This window comes from Suncus etruscus, chromosome 20 (assembly GCF_024139225.1).
Source record: "Suncus etruscus isolate mSunEtr1 chromosome 20, mSunEtr1.pri.cur, whole genome shotgun sequence".
Classification (NCBI taxonomy): Eukaryota; Metazoa; Chordata; class Mammalia; order Eulipotyphla; family Soricidae; genus Suncus; species Suncus etruscus.
Window position 1 is genome coordinate 12812262 of NC_064867.1, and position 19134 is coordinate 12831395.

The 19134-nt window shown below is 36.4% G+C and overlaps 1 non-coding gene across 1 annotated transcript; it reads right to left on the reverse strand.

The window, feature by feature from the left end:
• Positions 1–18370: 18370 nt before the first annotated feature.
• LOC125998502 (small nucleolar RNA SNORD88) lies at positions 18371–18464 on the reverse strand. Its single transcript, XR_007492056.1, has one exon. It is a non-coding gene; the product is annotated as a small nucleolar RNA SNORD88 (small nucleolar RNA).
• Between the last annotated feature and the right edge of the window lie 670 nt (positions 18465–19134).

The window sequence follows — 19134 nt, forward strand, 5'->3', positions numbered from 1 at the left end:
AAGAGCTGGAAGTTTAGTTAGTTTAGTTAGAGAAATAACTAAATTTTGAACTATCCTTATAATGAGAATGTACGAGGGAAATAGAAAGCCTGTCTAGATTACAGGTGGGGGTTGGGTGGGGAGGAGGAAGATTTGGGACATTGGTGATGGGAATGTTGCACTGGTGATGGGTGGTGTTCTTTACATGACTGAAACCCAAACACAATCATATATGTAATAAATTTGTTTAAATAAAAAAATTTAAAAAAAGTCTAGCTTGGGCCTGGAGAGATAGCACAGCAGTGTTTGGTTCAAATCCCGGTGTCCCATATGGTCCCCAGTGCCCGCCAGGAGCTACTTCTGAGCAGACAGCCAGGAGTAACCCCTGAGCACTGCCGGGTGTGGCCCAAAAACCAAAAAAAAAAAAAAAGTCTAGCTTGAGATAATAGCTCAGGTCAAAACCAGGGCACAGAGAGGATGGAGCCTGACACTTCCACCCCCAAATGCACCAGCAATATAATATAGCACCATTTCTTCGTGCAAAGGCATACTAAAAAAGGGGACATTTTACATATAGAAACAAGCTCTTTTCTACTAGGGATGAGAACTCATACTTTTTTTTACAAAACAGGGGCACCTCCCACATTGAACATATGTGATGTGGAACAAACTTAGACTCCAGGTGATTAGACAGTGACCGTCCAACCCTGAACCCTAGATTCCAGACATAGAACTGACATAGTTCTCCACAATAGCTCCAGGAACCAAAATTCTCTAGGACATTCTTAATTCTGCTCTGATACCAAGCATGCACCAGTTTTGATATGATATCCTGACAGTGGAGAAATGCCAACAACTTGATCTAAGAGCAGGTTGTCTTATCTCACCATCTAACGATAGAATGAAATCAGAACACTTGTCATCCTTTAATCTGTGCAAAAGCCCACATCGTTATCTACAGAAGACTGACTGTGACAGCCATGACTGGGCAGAACTTATCCTGGGACCAATAAAAAAGCTCTAGTCTAGTCATTGGCCTATGATCTGTACAACAACCAAGATCTCTAATTCCAGAGGTCTGACTGAGACAACTGCAACTGAACAGGTCTTCTGGAAACATAATGAAAGACTCTATCCTAGGATCAGTGTTCAAAACCCAAGACCACCAACTACAGAAGACTGATTAAAATAACACTGATAAAATAGAACTTCTAGAACCGTAAAGAAAGACTTCATCATAGGCTCCATTCTTTGACCTGTGCAAATACCTAGATCTCTTGATACAGAGGTCAGATTTCATCATCCATGATGGAGCTTAAGTTTTCCATACACCACAAAAGGACCTAGGGGAAAGTAAATGAACATGTATGGAGTCTATAGTTATCCCCATGACAGTATACTTCAAGGGCGCAGAAACACTGTATTTCTTAGGCCAAGGGAATTACCTTTCTAATTTCCCCAATATTTACTGTGCCTATGCAGAAAAAAAAAGCACCACAAAATATTTTTTTTTTGGTTTTGTTATTGTTGTTACTGTTGCTGTTTTCATTTTTTTGTGCTTTGTTTTGTTTTTATTTCAGGGCCATGGATATTATGTGGTGGTTGTCTTTATTGCTGTGGTGCTTTTTGGATTTTTTGTTTGATTTTTCTTTTCGTATTGTTGTTGTGTTTCTCTTTTTTCCCTTTCTTCTCTCAAATTAATAGTTATAGCGTCTAGAAGGACTCTGGCCACTTTTTGCTTGTTTGATTTTTACCCCATTTTATTATTTTTCTATTCTTCAAACAGAACCACATAACTTGAACCATCTTGTTCCACCTCTCAAATTGAGGGGGAAATAATGAAGGGTACCAAGACCAAACAGTTGTATGATCACTAAGTAGTAATAAAAATAATCGGACTTAAACACCAAACCCAAAGCCAACGACAACAGAATTGATACCCAATCTACAACAAGCTAGACACAGAGGGACCACTTATACTAGCAGCCCGGGGGGTAATGGAGGGGGATATGGGATGCATACTGGGAAAGGGAGTGGTGGGAGGACAACTTTGATGGTGGGAATTCCCCTTATTCAATGTCAATATGTAACTAAAATATTACTGTGAAAGATATGTAATCCACTTTGGTCAAAATAAAAATTATTATTATAAAAAATAAAAAAAGAAAAAGAAAAGAAAAAATAAAATAAAAATAAATATGGGTTAGTTATCTAGAGTAAAGCCTAGCATATTATCAGATTTCCTTAATATTTGAGGAAAAGGAGACAAGTTATCTTTTGGTTATGGAACCTTAGGAGTTCCAAGATGTATTTTGTACCCTTAGGGTTTACAAGGTTTAAATACTTGAAGAGTCACTTCTATTCTCATAAAATAAAGCACTCGAACCTAGAGGGTAAACATCTGTGTGAGCATTGCAGTAATCTCCAGTGATGAGTAAATCAAAATGTGCCCAAGTATCCCAGTTAACAAGACCTCACAGCTAAAGACATGGGACTCTCAGGTAGCCCTAAAACTGAGTGTGCGTGCAAGTACCAACTTGCAGTACCCAGCAAATACTACAAGTAAGCAATGTACAACCTTTGATCATCACAACGAAACCAACAGAGGGAAGGAAAAGAGCAAAAAAGTAAATAAATCTAAAAACAATTTAGTTTCATAGCGAGAGACTATGATAGACTTCATTGTCAGCCTGACGGAAATACTGTTTATCACTTTTTATGTTGGTTTTTGGGCCACACCTGGCAATCCTTAGGGGTTACTTCTGGCTCTGCACTATCAGTCATGGCAGGCTTAGGGGACCATATGGAATGCTGGGGGTTGATCTAAGGTTGGCCGTGTGCAAGGCAAGGACTCTACCCATTGAATTATATCTTTGACTTTATTTCATCATTTTAAAGTATTGTTATGGTGGCTTCCCCTCTTGTGATTGGGGCTCAGGTCACTCTCAGAGATACTGACAAGAAGGTAAACATCTCTCAGCTATATTCAACCTATAATTACGCAGTTTATACTTCTGGCTTTCATACTTCCAATAACTAGAAAAAATACTTATGCAAAAAAGCAATGAGACAACATGAAGTTTAGATAGGCCAGAGTGAATAAATTAAAATAACCTCCAACTAATAAATACATATGAACAAATAAAATTCCTTACAAAAAGTCTTTGAGTTCTTTGGCAAAAAGTTTAAAAATAGTTTACATACTTATGGTTTTGTTGATCCTAGTATCAACTAGACTGGAGGTTATAAGAATGTAGACTGTTGCTCAGCATACATAGATTGAAATGAGGAGGGATACTCTAATTTTGTTAATTCAAGAACTGAAATTTTTGAGAATGATTTTCTCCAATAGTGTCCATTGTTATTAATGCATCATACTTTCAAAAATGCTGAAGATACATAGATTTTAAAAAATACAATCATTGGAGCCAGAGTGGTGGTGCTAGTGGTAGGGTGTTTGCCTTGCATGTGCTAACTTAGGATGGACCATGGTTCGATAACCCAGTGTCCCCAATGCCAGGAGTGATTTCAGAGCTCATAGCCAGGAGTAACTCCTGAGTGTCCCTGGATGTGGCCCCAAAACAAACAAAAAAATTAGTAAATCTAAAATAAAAGAATTGGAAAAAGAAGAGAAGGTTCATTAGCAGTTATATTCATGAAAACTGTTGTATCACCAATAAAGTTGTTAATACAATAGTAGAAGGTTTAGAATACACTTTCTATTTAAAGATAGGTGATACACTAAAAAATTACGTATGTTTGTGGCAGTTATTGTTGTTTGCATAGGCACAGCAAAATATGGGGAAAATGGAAGGGAAAACTTTTAGCCTAAAATCAGGAAGACCTTACACCTGAAGTGTTTTGGCACAAGACTAATTTCAGGTTATCAAACCCCTTCGTCATTCTCAGTAGTCCCAGAAACAGCTCTTCGCCATCATAGTTGTTGCTGTCAGGTTTCTGTAGTTATAGATCCTGGTTTCTGTACATTGTCATTAGGTTTTGAGAAACATCAACTAACACACATTTTCTTTTACTGTTGTATTAGACTGTGGCATACTTGTGAATTACTCTTGTTCACTAATTTATTTCTTTTTTAAAATATCTTTACTTAAGCACCTTGATTACAGACTTGATTGTAGTTGGGTTTCAGTCATATAAAGAACACCTTTCTTTACCAGTGCAACATTCCCATCATGAATGCCACAAATTTCCCTCCTTTTCCTACCCCACCTGTATTTGAGACAGGCTTTGTACTTCCCTCATTTATTCACATTGCTATGATAGTTGTCAGTGTAGTTATTTCTCTAACTGCACTCACCACTCTTTGTGGTGAGCTTCATATTGTGAGCTGGACCTTCCAGCCCTCATCTCTATTGTCTCTGAGAATTATTACAATAATGTCTTTTATTTTTCTTAAAACCCATAGATGAGTGAGACTATTCTCTGCCTATCTCTCTCCCTCTGACTTATTTCACTAAGCATAATGGATTCCATGTACATCTATGAATAGGAAAATTTCATGACTTCATCTCTCATGATGGCTGCATAATATTCCATTGTGTATATGTACCACAGTTTCTTTAACCATTCATCTATTGAAGGGCATCTTGGTTGTTTCCAGAGTCTGGCTATCATGAATAGTGCAACAATGAATATAAGTGTGCAGAAGGCATTTTTGTATTGTGTTTTGTGTTCCTAGGCTATATCACTAGGAGTGGTATAGCTGGATCGTAGGGGAGCTCAATTTCCAGTTTTTTGAGGAATCTCCATATTGTTTTCCATAAAGGCTGGACTAGATGGCATTCCCACCAGCAGTGAATAAGAGTTTTTTTCTCTCCACAGCTCCGCCAGCACCGATTGTTCTTGTTCTTTGTGATATGTGCTAGTTTCTCTTCACCCCTTTATTTATTTCTTCAAATGCCTTCTATTTTATCTGATATAACCTGCCATTCTATGTTTATAAACTTTCCCTCTCACAGATACTTCCTTCATAAAAAAAAAAACTCCCTTTTAGAAGAGAATAATTTATTGGAAAAGATAGGATTGGGAAATCTTCAGGAAAAAGATAAAAATGAAGTTGATGAGGGTTTAGTTCATTTATACACTAAGGAACATCAGTGAAAAATGATGGGTAAATCTAGAAACTCTTGGGGAATCAATTTTTTTTAGTCTTTTCAATTTATTTTTAAGGCAGTAACATTGTTTTTAAGGGGATACAAATATTTACACACTTTAGGAATATAATGTTATCACATTACAATAACCACCATAGTATCATTATTTCTTTTCCACACACCACTGGATTCTTATAGCTCAGTCAGTCCTTATTCATCCCCATTTGATATTGGTAGCCTCAGTTCAGTATTTAGCATCTAAGAATTTATTTTTACTAACATAACCTATTCCCGTGTTATGTTTCTTTACAGACTCCTTATATAAATAAGACCAACTGGTGTTTGTCTACCTTCTGACTTACTTTGTTTTGCGTGACCCACTCCAGTTCACTTATATTGTAACATTAGGCAAAGTATCATCTTTTTTCTTTTACCTAGTCATATTCCATTGTGTATGTATGGAATAACTACCTCATCCACACACCTATTTTTGAGTTTTTCCCAGTTCTTGGCTATTACAGATGTTTGCAATGACAGATGTGTGGATTTTGTATTTTTGTGTTCATTTGGAGAGATACCTCCTTGTGAAACTGCTAGATCTTATAAAAATTCTATACAGATTATTAACTAAATATGAATTGAATCACTTCATGATATATTTATACACACAAAAAATAGGAAATATTTTATAAATTGAATTACTAGTTCAGTTGACAATTATGATATGAGAGTTATAAAAGAAGGGAGAGATAAAGGGACTGTCTTCCCTCACAGACTTTTTGAGTATTTCTCTGGAAGCCACCCGCCACCACATACACAAAGAAGAGGGACACCATTCTTGCTCTCAGAACCATTGTATCTCTAGAAAGGACTAGTGTGTTCTGTAATTCGGCAGAGGCACAAGCTTAAAGAAGAATATAAAACTTTCTCTGGCAACTTTATGAAGAAGGGAGATCAATGAAGCATCAAAGATGAGGGGGTGGAGCAGCGGCACAAGTGGTAGGGTTTTTGCCTTGCACGCGGCAGACCTAGGAGAGATGGAGGGTTGCTCCCCCGTCAACCCATATGGTCCCCCAAGCCAGGAGCAATTTCTGAGTGCATAGCCAGGTGTAACCCCTGAGCATCACCAGATGTGGCCCACAAACCAAAAAAAAAAAAAAAGAAGAAGAAGAAGAAGAAAGAAAGAAGAGGAGCCCGAAGAGATAGCTTTTGCCTTGCAAGCAGCCGATCCAGGACCAAAGGTGGTTGGTTCGAATCCCGGTGTCCCATGTGGTCCCCCGTGCCTGCCAGGAGCTATTTCTGAGCAGACAGCCAGGAGTGACCCCTGAGCACAGCCGGGTGTGGCCCAAAAACCAAAAAAAAAAAAGATGAGATATTAACAATGATTATGCCTAGATAAAGGCAGTAAAGAATAATAAATAATGGAAAATATTTTTATTCTGAGAACATAGCAATAATTCTAAATTTAGTGACTTATTTTTATCACTTTATATCTAGACAATTACATTATTTATAGCTCTAAAGTAGCACCAAAAGATTGCCCTTTAAAGAAAATAATCTTTACAAAATTAATAAGCTACATAGAAATTTTGAAAATGCTCACTTTGATGTCTAACCTCTGACACCTATGGACTCAGCTATATACATTTGTTTCAAAACTAATTCTCAATGATTGAATCATTAAAGATTGTTTCAGACATACTCTTTAAAATGTTGCTCCCTAGGTTGAATCTGAAATAAAATAAAAAATAGCAGAATAGGAGCTATTTTATTTTTGTCTTTTATTATAATGACAAAATACTTACTTGGAGCATTATTGTTTGATTGGTTTTTCAGGCATACCTGGCTGTGTACAGGGCTTATTCCTGGCTCTGTGCTCAAGGAAACTCCTGGCAGTGCATGGTTAACTATGTATAATGATTCTGGGGATTGAACAGTAGTTGACCTAGAGTAAGGCAAGAATTTTGCTTCACTGTACGGTCTCTTTAGCCCTCACTTGGAGTTTTTTTGTTGTATGTGTGTCTTGAAATTGAAAACATCCAACAAAGCTGTGAATAACAATGCAATTATTTTTTTGGAATCTGTCAATTTTAGTTCATAGGTGAAATATTTCAGATAACTTGAATAACTTTAACATTCATGTGGCTACCTTGGTGTTAAAAGAAATAAAGAATTGTCCATTTGAAATACTGTCTCAATTAGCTAAATTGGCCCTTGGCATTTAATTAGGAAATGTTATCCCATCTCTCTCCTTTTTACAAACTTGATACTTCGTTGTATAATGATTTTTCTCTAACATGTTTATATATTACAAGGTCAATATGTAAACTTTCTCACTACGTTTTCATGCATTGATTTATTATTATTATTATTGCATTAACTATCCCTTTCATCTCATGATTATTATTGGAAGTATTTAAATTGAACCATGGTGTGTCAGAAAAACTTAGTTTAGGGTATCAAATAGGCTAGGTAAAGATGAAAAGAAGAAAAGCACATGGTATTCCACGTATACATACAGGTGCTGCTGCTGGTGGAATTTGAAAGTAATTTGACTGAATATGGGGGAGATTTGATGTGTACATCATTCACTTGAAAGTTGAAGGTGGTGCTTGCCTGAAATTGGGAGTGCTTCGTGAGCATTAGATTTTGGAATTAAAATGAAAGCATGGTGCTAACATAGCATTTTGATAGGTCCAGTGCAGCCTGTTCACTTAGGGGACAGAGGTGACCATCTGCTGAGAGTTCTTTAAATGTGTTTAAGTAGGCTGAGATGCTCTTTGTTGCTTTGGGCCTTTGTGCTGGAGTGTATTATTATTCCAAATTGTTGGAAGGCTGTAAGGTTGCAGGAGGTAAGGTTTTGAATTCCTGATGGTGTGTGAATTTTTATCCCCAAGGTTTCTCTCTAGGCTGAATTGATTTGCTGCCCAGAAATGAAACAGAATTCCTACATCAGGTTAAAGGCATAGAGTATTTGGTTTAGCAGCCTGCTCCAAGCCCCTCATCTGCATATGGATAAAGCCTTCTATCCTCCCAGACCAAGCTTGGCAGTGACCAGTTTCTAATACTAGCTGTAGGGAGAACAAAGCAGAACAAAGCTTTCACCTGAATGTAAGTCTGACCAAAAGGAAAGTCTATCATACTCATCCAAGCCTACTGAATTTTTTAAAGCAGGAAAGTCTCTATTTACATTTTCCAAATGTGTGTTGTCTTAGAGACTAAAGAACCTATATTCTTCATCTTTCTTACCTGATAAGTCAAATATTTTTGAGAATGTATTATTTATCTGTTTGTTATCATGAAATACCATAGGCAGGGTTCTTAAATAGCAGAAATTTATTTTCTCCCAAATCTGGAGGCTAGAAATTCAAGCTGAAGGTGTTAGGTTTGTATTCTGCCTCAGAACATCTCACCTTGACTTGCTAATTGGTGAATGTCTTTTCTGAAACATGGTCTTCCTTTGTGTATATATTCCTAATCTCTTCTTATACAGAGACAAAGAATTTTATTGGCTAGTGCCCAATCTATATCACCTTATTTGACATTAATTACCTCTTCAATGCCTTATTTTCAGACAGTTACATTTTGAGGTACTAATGGTTAGTAATTAGGAACTTCAAAAGGACCCAAATTTAGCAGAAAGAATTTGGAAAACAATATGGAGATTTCTCAAAAAACTGGAAATTGAGCTCCCATATGATCCAGCTATACCACTCCTAGGGATACACCCTAGGAACACAAAAATACAATACAAAAACCCCTTTCTCACACCTCTATTCATTGCAGTGCTATTTACAATAGTCAGACTCTGGAAATAAGTCAGAGAGAGGTAGAGACAGAATAGTCTCATTCATCTATGAGTTTTAAGAAAAACTAAGTACAATATTGTAATAATGCCCAGAGACAATAGGGATGAGGGCCAGAAGGACCAGCTCACAATATGAAGCTCACCACAAAGAATGGTGAGTACAGTTAGGGAAATAATTACAATAGCAACTAGCATGACAGTCTAGATGAGTGAGAGAAGTAGAATGCCTATCTCAAATACAAGCAGGATCTGGGAAAGGGGGGACATTGGTGGTAGGAATGTTGCACTGGTGAAGGGGGGAGTTCTATTTATGACTTAAACCCAACTACAATCATGCTTGTAATCATGGTGCTTAGATAAAGATTTTATTAAAAATAAAAATAAGTTGCCAAATGATACTTGAAACTGAGAATTTCATTTCTGTTACTAAATGATGTAACAGCTATCCTTTCCCTTTTCTAAAAAATGTTGTCTGAAACCCAACTATGAAGGTATTTGTAAATCACAGTGGTTTCAATAAAATAAAATAAAAATATAGTCTTAGGGGGCCCGAATATTAATTATTACAGTTGACAGAATCTTGCCTTGAACATAGTTTGATCCCCAAACTGCGTATGGTCTCCTGAGGCACAAGGAATGAACCCTCAGAACAAAATCTAGGAGTAAGCCCTGAGCAATACCAGGTCTGGCTAAAACAAAACAAAACACAAAAACCATTGCTTTAAAAATAGGATAAATCTAACCTATCCTGGCAAGTTAGTTTTCTCAATTTTCTTGTTGTCTTCCATTTGAATATGAGTACTCAAAATCAAGATTTTAAAAGGTTCTTGACTTTTGACAAAGAATTAAGCATTGGAAAAATCTAAGATACTGAGGAGAGGACAGATGAGATGTTAATAGATCATAATTATTAGAAAACAGTAATAGAAAAATGAATAAACTATGATAAGCATCTAGCAGTACTCAAGTATTCTAAGATAGGTCTTGTATAAACAATCCAGATATAAAATTTGAACCATGGTGAACATTATACAGATGCAAAGCTAAGTGTAATTCTTGAGGAAAAGGGGAACTGGCAATATTGGAAAATTAAATGTTTTCTAAATTTCATAATGTTGGAAAATGAACAATTTAACCCATTTCAAGGTTTAGGCCTTATGAGAAAATACACAAACTAGCATTTGAATATTCAATGATAGACATGTATGCCCATAATCTCCTGTTTAGGGAGTTAGTAAAATGGACAATTCGATTTTTAACTTTTTGTTTGTTTGTTTGTTTTTGATTTTGTGCCACACCCGTTTGATGCTCAGGGGTTACTCCTAGCTAAGCTCTCAGAAATCGCCCCTGGCTTGGGGGGACCATATGGGACGCCAGGGGATCAAATTGCGGTCCTTCCTTGGCTAGCGCTAGCAAGGCAGACACCTTACCTATAGCGCCACCTCGCCGGCCCCAGACAACTTGATTTTTAAATATTTTTTAAATTAAAGCATCAGGATTTACAAAGTAATTCATAGTTAGGTTTAAGACATGCAATGTTCTAGTACCAATATCACAACCTCCTTCTACCAATGTTCACAGAGTCCTTCACATACCTTCTCCTCCCAGTCTGTCATGTTAACAGGCACCTTTTTAGATTTGATCGCTAAAATTTGGGTCTTAGGATTTCAGTGTTCTTGAGTCAGTCCATGGTTTGAATATTTATCTCTGTTCTTCCTAACAACACTAAACATAACTGAATATAAATGTATTTATTATTTTTCTTGTATTTATCCTTCTTTTTCCTCTAGTTTACTCAACTAAATATTTTTACCAGTTCCATCTAAGTAAGAGAAATTTTATTTTAAAACCTGTCAGAACCACTGTTACTTTGTGGTTACAAGAAAGAAATATCTCTAAACAATGGTATCTTATGATTTTGCTTAAGTAAAGCTGACTTTGAACTATTTTATCTATTTCAATTGCTTTTACTTTTTAATTTTAGATGTTAGAGAGATTCCCAACTGGTCCTTAAATGTCCCACAAAGTGATCCTAAAAATGCTTAGCTAACTTGGCCAGCCTTTCAATAATACTTCATTCTGTGCTGTTCAGATCCTATGATGGTGCAGATTAACCAGGTCACCCCAGTAGTACTTGGAGACCTCAAGGCTACTCCTGTCAATGTTCGGGGAACCAGTTGATTCTGAGGGTCAAATGGGTGTGCCACATGTAAAACATGAATCTAAGCTCCCTATTTTACTAAAAGCTCCTGCTTTTACTATTTTTTCCTATGAAAGTTCTTTGTTATAGTGAAGTTGCAAAGATGAAAAAAGTTACAAATACCTTGGAGAATTAGCAAAGTAGAATGTTTTAGCAGCAGTGGTAAAACAATTCAAATCTTTAATTTGTTAGTCAGTTCAGCCAATAACATTTCTAAGTGCTGTGTAATAATACGAAGATGCTGCTATAATAGCATTTCTGTTTTCAGCAAGCTGACATTCAAAGATTGAACTACATTGACTACCATGGACGGGCAAATCAGGAAGACAAACTATTTTTTTCAAAAACAAACTTTTAGCACAGTTTCTAATATAGTAATTATAAATCAAAATGTAAATGCAATAAAGATTTTAAGTTTCTCCTAAAGCTTTGAAGACTGGTTTTACTCCTAGAAAATCTCTACTGTAGAAGATGTAAAGTGTTTATCCAAACAGAATGAATAAAATTTTGTACAATGAAAAATAAAAGCTTTCAGTTAGTAGCTTTTAGATTATTTATGACTCTTCTGTAATCAACTGTCACAAATACACAAGAACCTTTACCAAGAACCAAGTTTTATCTGAAGTAGTGTGTACCCCAACATATATTGATCTGGTCTTGTTCTTTTAAAAATGTTTTCTTCCTTTTTTTTTTCCCCTGTGGCTATATGTGTAGTTTAAATCAGATACTGGTTTGCTTAAATTTTGGGGAGCACATCTACCCATTAATATGGCCATCATAAATCCATATATTCATCCAACTCCTCATCCACATATTTACTCCATTCATTGATCCATCCTGTATATTTATATGGTTTGACTCATCACAGATGCTTAGAAAATTGCGATTTCTAATATGCCAATCTTATACCTCTCTATACCTACTGACCATTTGGAACCAATGGCTTTCTACATGTTAACTCAGTGGTTTTTATGTAGAAGATAATATTGAATAAGAGAATAAATGTGAGCATGGTTCTCTTGACAAATAACTCTCAATACAAAGTTTCCATTATATTAAACTATTACATGTAAAGAAAATTGAGCATCTATTATCTATTTGAAAATAGTAATATAAATTCTGATTCCTCTTTGAGATCTACTAACAAAGTAACTGTGTGGATCTGAAAATTTCCACTTTTTCCAAGGCCAGAAATTAATGATTTTTGCTTAAAAACCTCCAGAAAATTACTAAAGTTTTCCTTAAAGTTTCTTGAGAAAAATTAAATCCACAATGTTACCTACTCATTTTCAAAAATTTTTCACTTTAAAGGAAAAGAGATTTTTGAGGAGGGTATTTAGAAATGGGAAGTTAGATTTATGCTAGGAGTGGAACAGTACATATATATATACCATTTTGATCTATATATCTATATGTATATATATCTGATGTTAGACTTTTGGTCCTACTGAGGAAGCTTTGTAGATACCAGTATCATCAAAATAATGGCTGTCAGTGGCTTATAATTTACTTGTACTTTTCTGATAATATTTTTCAAGCTATTCTTTCAAACTTCTCCTGGCAGCATTTCTCGTACTTTCCACTCTCAGGTATCTGTACACATCCTATTTCATGCTGCTACCATGGCAATGACCATAATTTTTCTGTCCTCTTTTACTGAGAAGGAACATAGGGACCAGAGGGAGCCTATCAAAACTGATAATGATGTCTCTTTATTAGTATTCACCAAAGTGTCAATTCTTCTCTTTAATAGTTCCATGCACCTTTAATTCTCACAGTTTTGTCATCATCATCATCCACATCATTTTATAGAAAAATGAACCAAGAAAATTAAAAGAATTAAGTGATTTAATTGAAAGAATTACTATAGCCCCTCTATATTCAAAAAAAGAAAAAGAATAGGAGTTGCTAAGTCTGTATTCAGCAAGCTCCATTGACTCATTCTATTAAAAGAGATATAAACCAACATGAAACATCATTAATACACAGGCCATGTTGCTTAAATGGCAATCTCAAGAGGAAAGAATGAGCCAAGTCTCTGCCTTGCTGAAGCCAAGCAAGTTGCACCCACCACCCACAACCACTGCTTCCCCAATGGCCCAGATTTACCACTCAACTTTGGAGCTCCACAGAGATGCCAAATTGACCAAAACTCCTGACTAAGGGTATTTGGTCTGAAAACTGTGGGACTTTGTTGGAGTAAATCCTGGCACTCACCCCTGGTTCCTATACTTTTGGAAGCCCTAGCAACTGAAATCATGCTCCACAGAGGTTGAAATTCCTGGACTATGCAACTGCATATTTGGTCATGCAATAACTCCAAAATTTCTTTAGTACTTCCATCCCAGAAGGAATACACCAATATTGACATCAACATGGATTCAAAGCCACCTGATGATCAGAAATAAAAGAAATAACTTAAAGTCAACTAGCAGCATATTGCTTAGCAAATCTTCTGATAATAATTTAATGACCTCACTCTGAGCTGCATTAATTTTCACATTTTCTTGTTATGATACTTGAAAAAATAATTTTGTCACCATTTACATTTAAAGAAGCTATATAAAATATATTATTTCATGCCTGCCAAGGGAGTAGGCTGGGGAAGAGGTTGGAATCTGGGGACAATGATAGAAGAACTTTGACAAAAATGTCTTGGGAATAGTCTTGGAACAAATATATTTTGAACAACTATGTAATGCCTTGTTTTTAAGCAAAGTATTTTATATATTTAAAAATGGCAGAATATAGAGTATTAAAAGATAAAAAAAATTTCCATTCAATTTTTACCCAAAACATCATTGTTTCTTTTATAATACTGTGTTGTGAGTCAGTTCTCTTAACACATATAGAACACTTTTTTCTCTTTTTGTCTTTTAGGAAACATCTTAACATTTATTAATAGGGAAGTAAAAGTTATTGGTCAGATAAGTCAGAGAGAGAGAAAAATGTAGAATGGTCTTACTCATCTATGGGTTTTAAGAAAAATGAAAGATATTCTTGCAATTATAATTTTCAGACACAAAAGTGAAAGGAGCTGGAAGTTCCAGCTTACCTCAGGAAGCTCACCACAAAGAGTGATGAGTTTAGTTAGAGAAATAACTACATTTTGAATTGTCCTAATAATGAGAATGTATGAGGGAAATGGAAAGCCTGTCTAGAGTACAGGCGAGGGTCGGGTGGGGAGGAGGGAGAATTGGGACATTGGTGATGGGAATGTTGCACTGGTGATGGGTGGTGTTCTTTACATGACTGAAACCCAAACACTATCATGTATGTAATCAAGGTGTTTATATAAAAAAAATAAAATAAAAAAATTATTGGTTGGGCCCAGAGAGATAGCACAGCGGCGTTTGCCTCGCAAGCAGCCGATCCAGGACCAAAGGTGGTTGGTTCGAATCCCGGTGTCCCATATGGTCCCCCGTGCCTGCCAGGAGCTGTTTCTGAGCAGACAGCCAGGAGTAACCCCTGAGCAACGCCGGGTGTGGCCCAAAAACCAAAAACCAAAAAAAAAAAAATTATTGGTCAGAACTACCAGGAAAACTTTCCATTCTCTCTTCTAGCTCTGAATATCATAAACATTATTTTTATTTATTTTTGAAATACTTGTTAATAATAATAATAATAAATAAATACATTTATTTTTGAAATACTTTTTAGTTAAGTAACCAGCAGGTGACAGATCTGATAGCAAACAATATGAAAAATGACTTTTGCCTTTAAAGAGCTATGATATAAATAGGAGCTACTCAGAGACAAAGGTAAAAATTTATTCACATTTTCTCTATTTTATATTTTTTGCTATTTTTCTTTTTTTAAATAACTATCCCTTGCTAGCCTCCATTTAGGGAGAGAACTGTAGCAGTGAGAAGGATGAGATCATAATTCTTTATCTTTAACTCTTCTCCCTCAAATAATTTTTCTAGTGTCTTATGTGATCAACATGATTTGAAATAACCTTGCTTTATAAAATGGCTCTTTTTCAGTCAAACAGTCTACTTTTGGCAAACCTTACTAACAGCCACGAAGCGCAATTGTTGGCTTGCTTGTTAGCTCTGCAATTAAATAACAATCACTTAAAAAATAGTATATGGATCTGTTGGAAGCAATAAGATGCTACATGTTGGGTATAAAGTTGCCTGGACTTGCTGTGTCTAGTGTTGATAAGGTAGCAGATGGTCTAATAGACTCCATCCTTGAGCAGCTAAATTGGTAGGGTCTTGGTTTAATAATCTTGTGTTCTAATGATTTCAGCAAGTGATGAAAAGCAGTGCAATTACTTACTTGTAATAATGCCCAGTTGGCCTGGATGGAAGGGGCATTCACTCATACATGGTGTGATGTAATTAACTCCTGTTCCCCAGAAACATGGCTGTTTATAGACAGACTACCTTGATCAGATACCGCTCACCTTTTTACTAAAACGTAAAAGTATTTTCCAAGTAGAAATGGTCTCAATTATTTAAATTATGGTAAAATAAAAAACAAATTATAACTTTACACTGATGTAATACTTTCGTTTTAAAAGACTGTCCATAGTTTGATCTCAGTGTATTCTAAAAATTATTACTGAAGACAAAAATCAAAGGACTTGAAAAATGTGTCATTTATGTTAAGTCATTGGGAGGTTTGCAGAGACAGAGAAAAATATTTAGAGGTCTATTATAATTTTATTGTCTTAAAACCTGAGCCTAAGAAATATTTATTCTCATATCATGAATCTTCAGATTCATTTTAGCCAAAACATTTTTGTCCATTTGTAAATATTCTCATAAGTGCTTCTATTAAATATATGACTCAAATTAAAACTCTTATTTTTTTCACTTCTTGAACCTCTGCTAGAAGTAGTTGAATAAATGAACACAATCAAAATATAGGCACAAATTATACACATATGTGAAAAGAAACTCAATACACTTTAAATCTCTCCAAATAGTATGAAGTAATTCATACAAAATTTAATTGTAAAAAAGATATTTACTAAATAATATTGCTTCATAAAATCAACATAAAAAGTCAACTGCAGGAACCAAATTTGAAATAGAATAGAGAGGGCACTTGTCTTGCACAAACCAACTCAGGTTAGACCCCAGCTTCACATGTGGTTCCCTCAGCATTACCAGGAGTGAGCTCTAAAGTGCAGAGCAAGAAGATAACCATGAGCACCACCAGCTGTGGCCCAAAAAAACAAAGCAAAAAGTAATCAACTGTATTTTTGTAAACTAGTAGCAAGCATGTGAAAGAAAACTTTAACACATACCATTTATAGCCACTTCAAAGGAAATGCAATTAGATATGAACTTAAAACATGAGCTGCATCTGTATTTGAAAGTAACAAAATTCTGATGACAAAATACTTTTTAATTTTGCTGTTTTAAGTTGGTTCCAATTTGTGCTATAAGTAGAAAGATGAATACATTTTTACAAATCTATATATTTCTGTTTGGGATTTTTTTATTTTTTTTAATTTCTTTTAAATTTAAATCACTGTTAGGTACAGAGTTGTTGTATCTTGAGGAGTTGTTAGTTGAGTTGTTGTTGTTAATTGAGTTTTGGTTATACAATATTTCAACACCTATCTTTCATTGATAGTGTTCATTCCCCACCACTCATTCCCGAGTCACCCTCCCATCCGCTTATCTCCCCCTAGACTGCCCTATGCATACACTTTTCTTCTTCATCTTCTTCTTTACTTTTTCTTTTTTCTTTTTCTCCTCCTATTAGTTTTCTTTCTCTTCTTTTTTCTCCTCCTCCTCCTCTTCTTTCTTTTTATTACTCTTTCTTCTTTCTCTTCTCTTTTCTCCTCCTCCTCTTCTTTCTTTTTTATTACTCCTTCTTTCTCTTCTTTTCTTCTCCCCTCCTCCTCTTGCTCCCTCTTCTTTTTTCTCTTGTTTTTTCTTCTTTTTCTTCTTTCTTTTCTCTACTTTCTTCTTCTTCTTCTTCTTCTTCTTCTTCTTCTTCTTCTTCTTCTTCTTCTTCTTCTTCTTCTTCTTCTTCTTCTTCTTCTTCTTCTTCTTCTTCTTCTTCTTCTTCTTCTTCTTCTTCTTCTTCTTCTTCTTCTTCGTTCTTTTTGGGTCATATCCGGCAGCACTCAGGGGTTACTCCTGGCTCTACACTCAGAAATTGCTCCTGGCAGGCTCGGGGGACCATATGGGATGCCGGGATTTGAATCACCGTCCTTCTGCATGCAAGGCAAATGCTTTACCTCCATACTATCTTTCCGGCCCTCCTCCTCCTCCTCCTTCTCCTCCTAATCCTCTTTCTCCTCCTCCTCCTCCTCCTCCTCCTTCTTCTTCTTTTCCTATTTCTCTCTTTTTTCTCATAGGCACTGTGGTTTGCAATACTGTTACTGAAGGGGCATCATGCATATTACCTTACTTCCTTTCCATTCTTGTTCTTGTACAGAATGATCATTTCTAACAATTATTGACAAAATATCTGGATGGGAAGTCTTGGGCCACACTTGCCTGTGCACATGAGTAACTCCTAGTTATGTTCTCAGGAATCACTCCTGTTGGGCTCAGGGGACCATATAGGATGCTGTAGGTGACATACAAGGCAACACCCTAACTGCTGTTTTATTGTTGGAGCTCCCAGAATATTTTTAAGCCCTAAATAAACAGAGATTATATCTAACTTGTTGGTTGGATAAATTCAACATAATAAGAATATTAATTCATTTTAAACTTATATACAATTTGATACAATTATTATTTAAAAAATAATGTTTTTTTTTTCAATGTTCATAGCCAGTGTTATTGGGCTCAAGGCTGGTGTTACAAACCAGTGAGACACTGGCCAAACAGAGGCAGATCAGTGGGGGGGGTGTCAATTGCCCCCTACAACGGAGTACCCAGGGGTCCAACAGCCTGGTGCTGGGGGCGCAGTTGTGAGGGGCCGCTGTAGGCCCTGTGTGAAAGGTGTGTGTCCTTGGGCACGACTAGCCCAGCAGGCTCAGCTCCCACCCAACCTGGGTGCCCCCTAACACAGTGCTCCAGGACTGGAACCACAGCTCTGCAGCAGCTAGCAATGTCTGGAGCTGGCCCCTGGGGTTCAGCGGTGGGTGAAGCTGGGACCCTTTGCCCATGATCATGAGCACCTCCAAGCCTGGGCTCTTCTGGAAGCGCCTGGCCACCCAGCAGCTGGCGCAAGGGAAGAGATGCTGCCTCCAGTCCAGGTGGGGTGATGGCAGGAAAGCCTGGAGGGTGTGCAGGGGACACAGAGAAGCATCAGGGAGGGCAGTGCCCCACCATGCCTCCTCCCTGAGCAGGACCACTCAGACCCCCGGGGTGTCAAATGTCCTGGAGAGCACTATGTCCTCACAGGAGATCAGAGCCCAGTGCTGGACATCACAGGGTAATGCTTATTTTTATAGTACTAAATAAGTTTATCTAAAATTTATATGTAAATGCTTTAAAACATATAGAAAAGTGGGAGCAGGTGCCAGAGCGATAGCACAGCTGCAGGGCTTTTGCCTTGCACACGGCTGACCCAGGACGGATCTGGTTCGTTCCAAGCGTTCCATATGGTCCCCCTAGCCAGGAGCAATTTCTGAGCGCATAGCCAGGAGTAACCCCTGAGTGTCACAGGGTATGGCCCCAAAACAAAAACAAACAAAAATCCAGAAAAAGTGGGAGCAACAACTTTATTCAATAGTTAATCTTATCCCTAATATTTAAGACAGTGTAATATTAACAATTGAATAGACACGTTGACCAATGGGGGGGGACAGAAAACCCATAAATTAGAGCACAAATAAATATGCCAAACTTCAATTTTTATGGGTATAAGATTAACTTAATGGCAAAAGTTCAGCTGTTTCAGCAAGCTAAGTCATAACATTTAGACATCGGTAAGTTAAATAAAATTGATATTTACCTAAATCTCATATCTTAGAAAAACAACTCAGATTTTCTACTGAACTTAAAGGTAACACTATGAAAAGGGAAAAAATATTTAGTATCTAGGACTAGACTATGTTCTTTGATTTGACAATAAAAGTCTGATTCAAGCATGAAAATATATTTATCAAA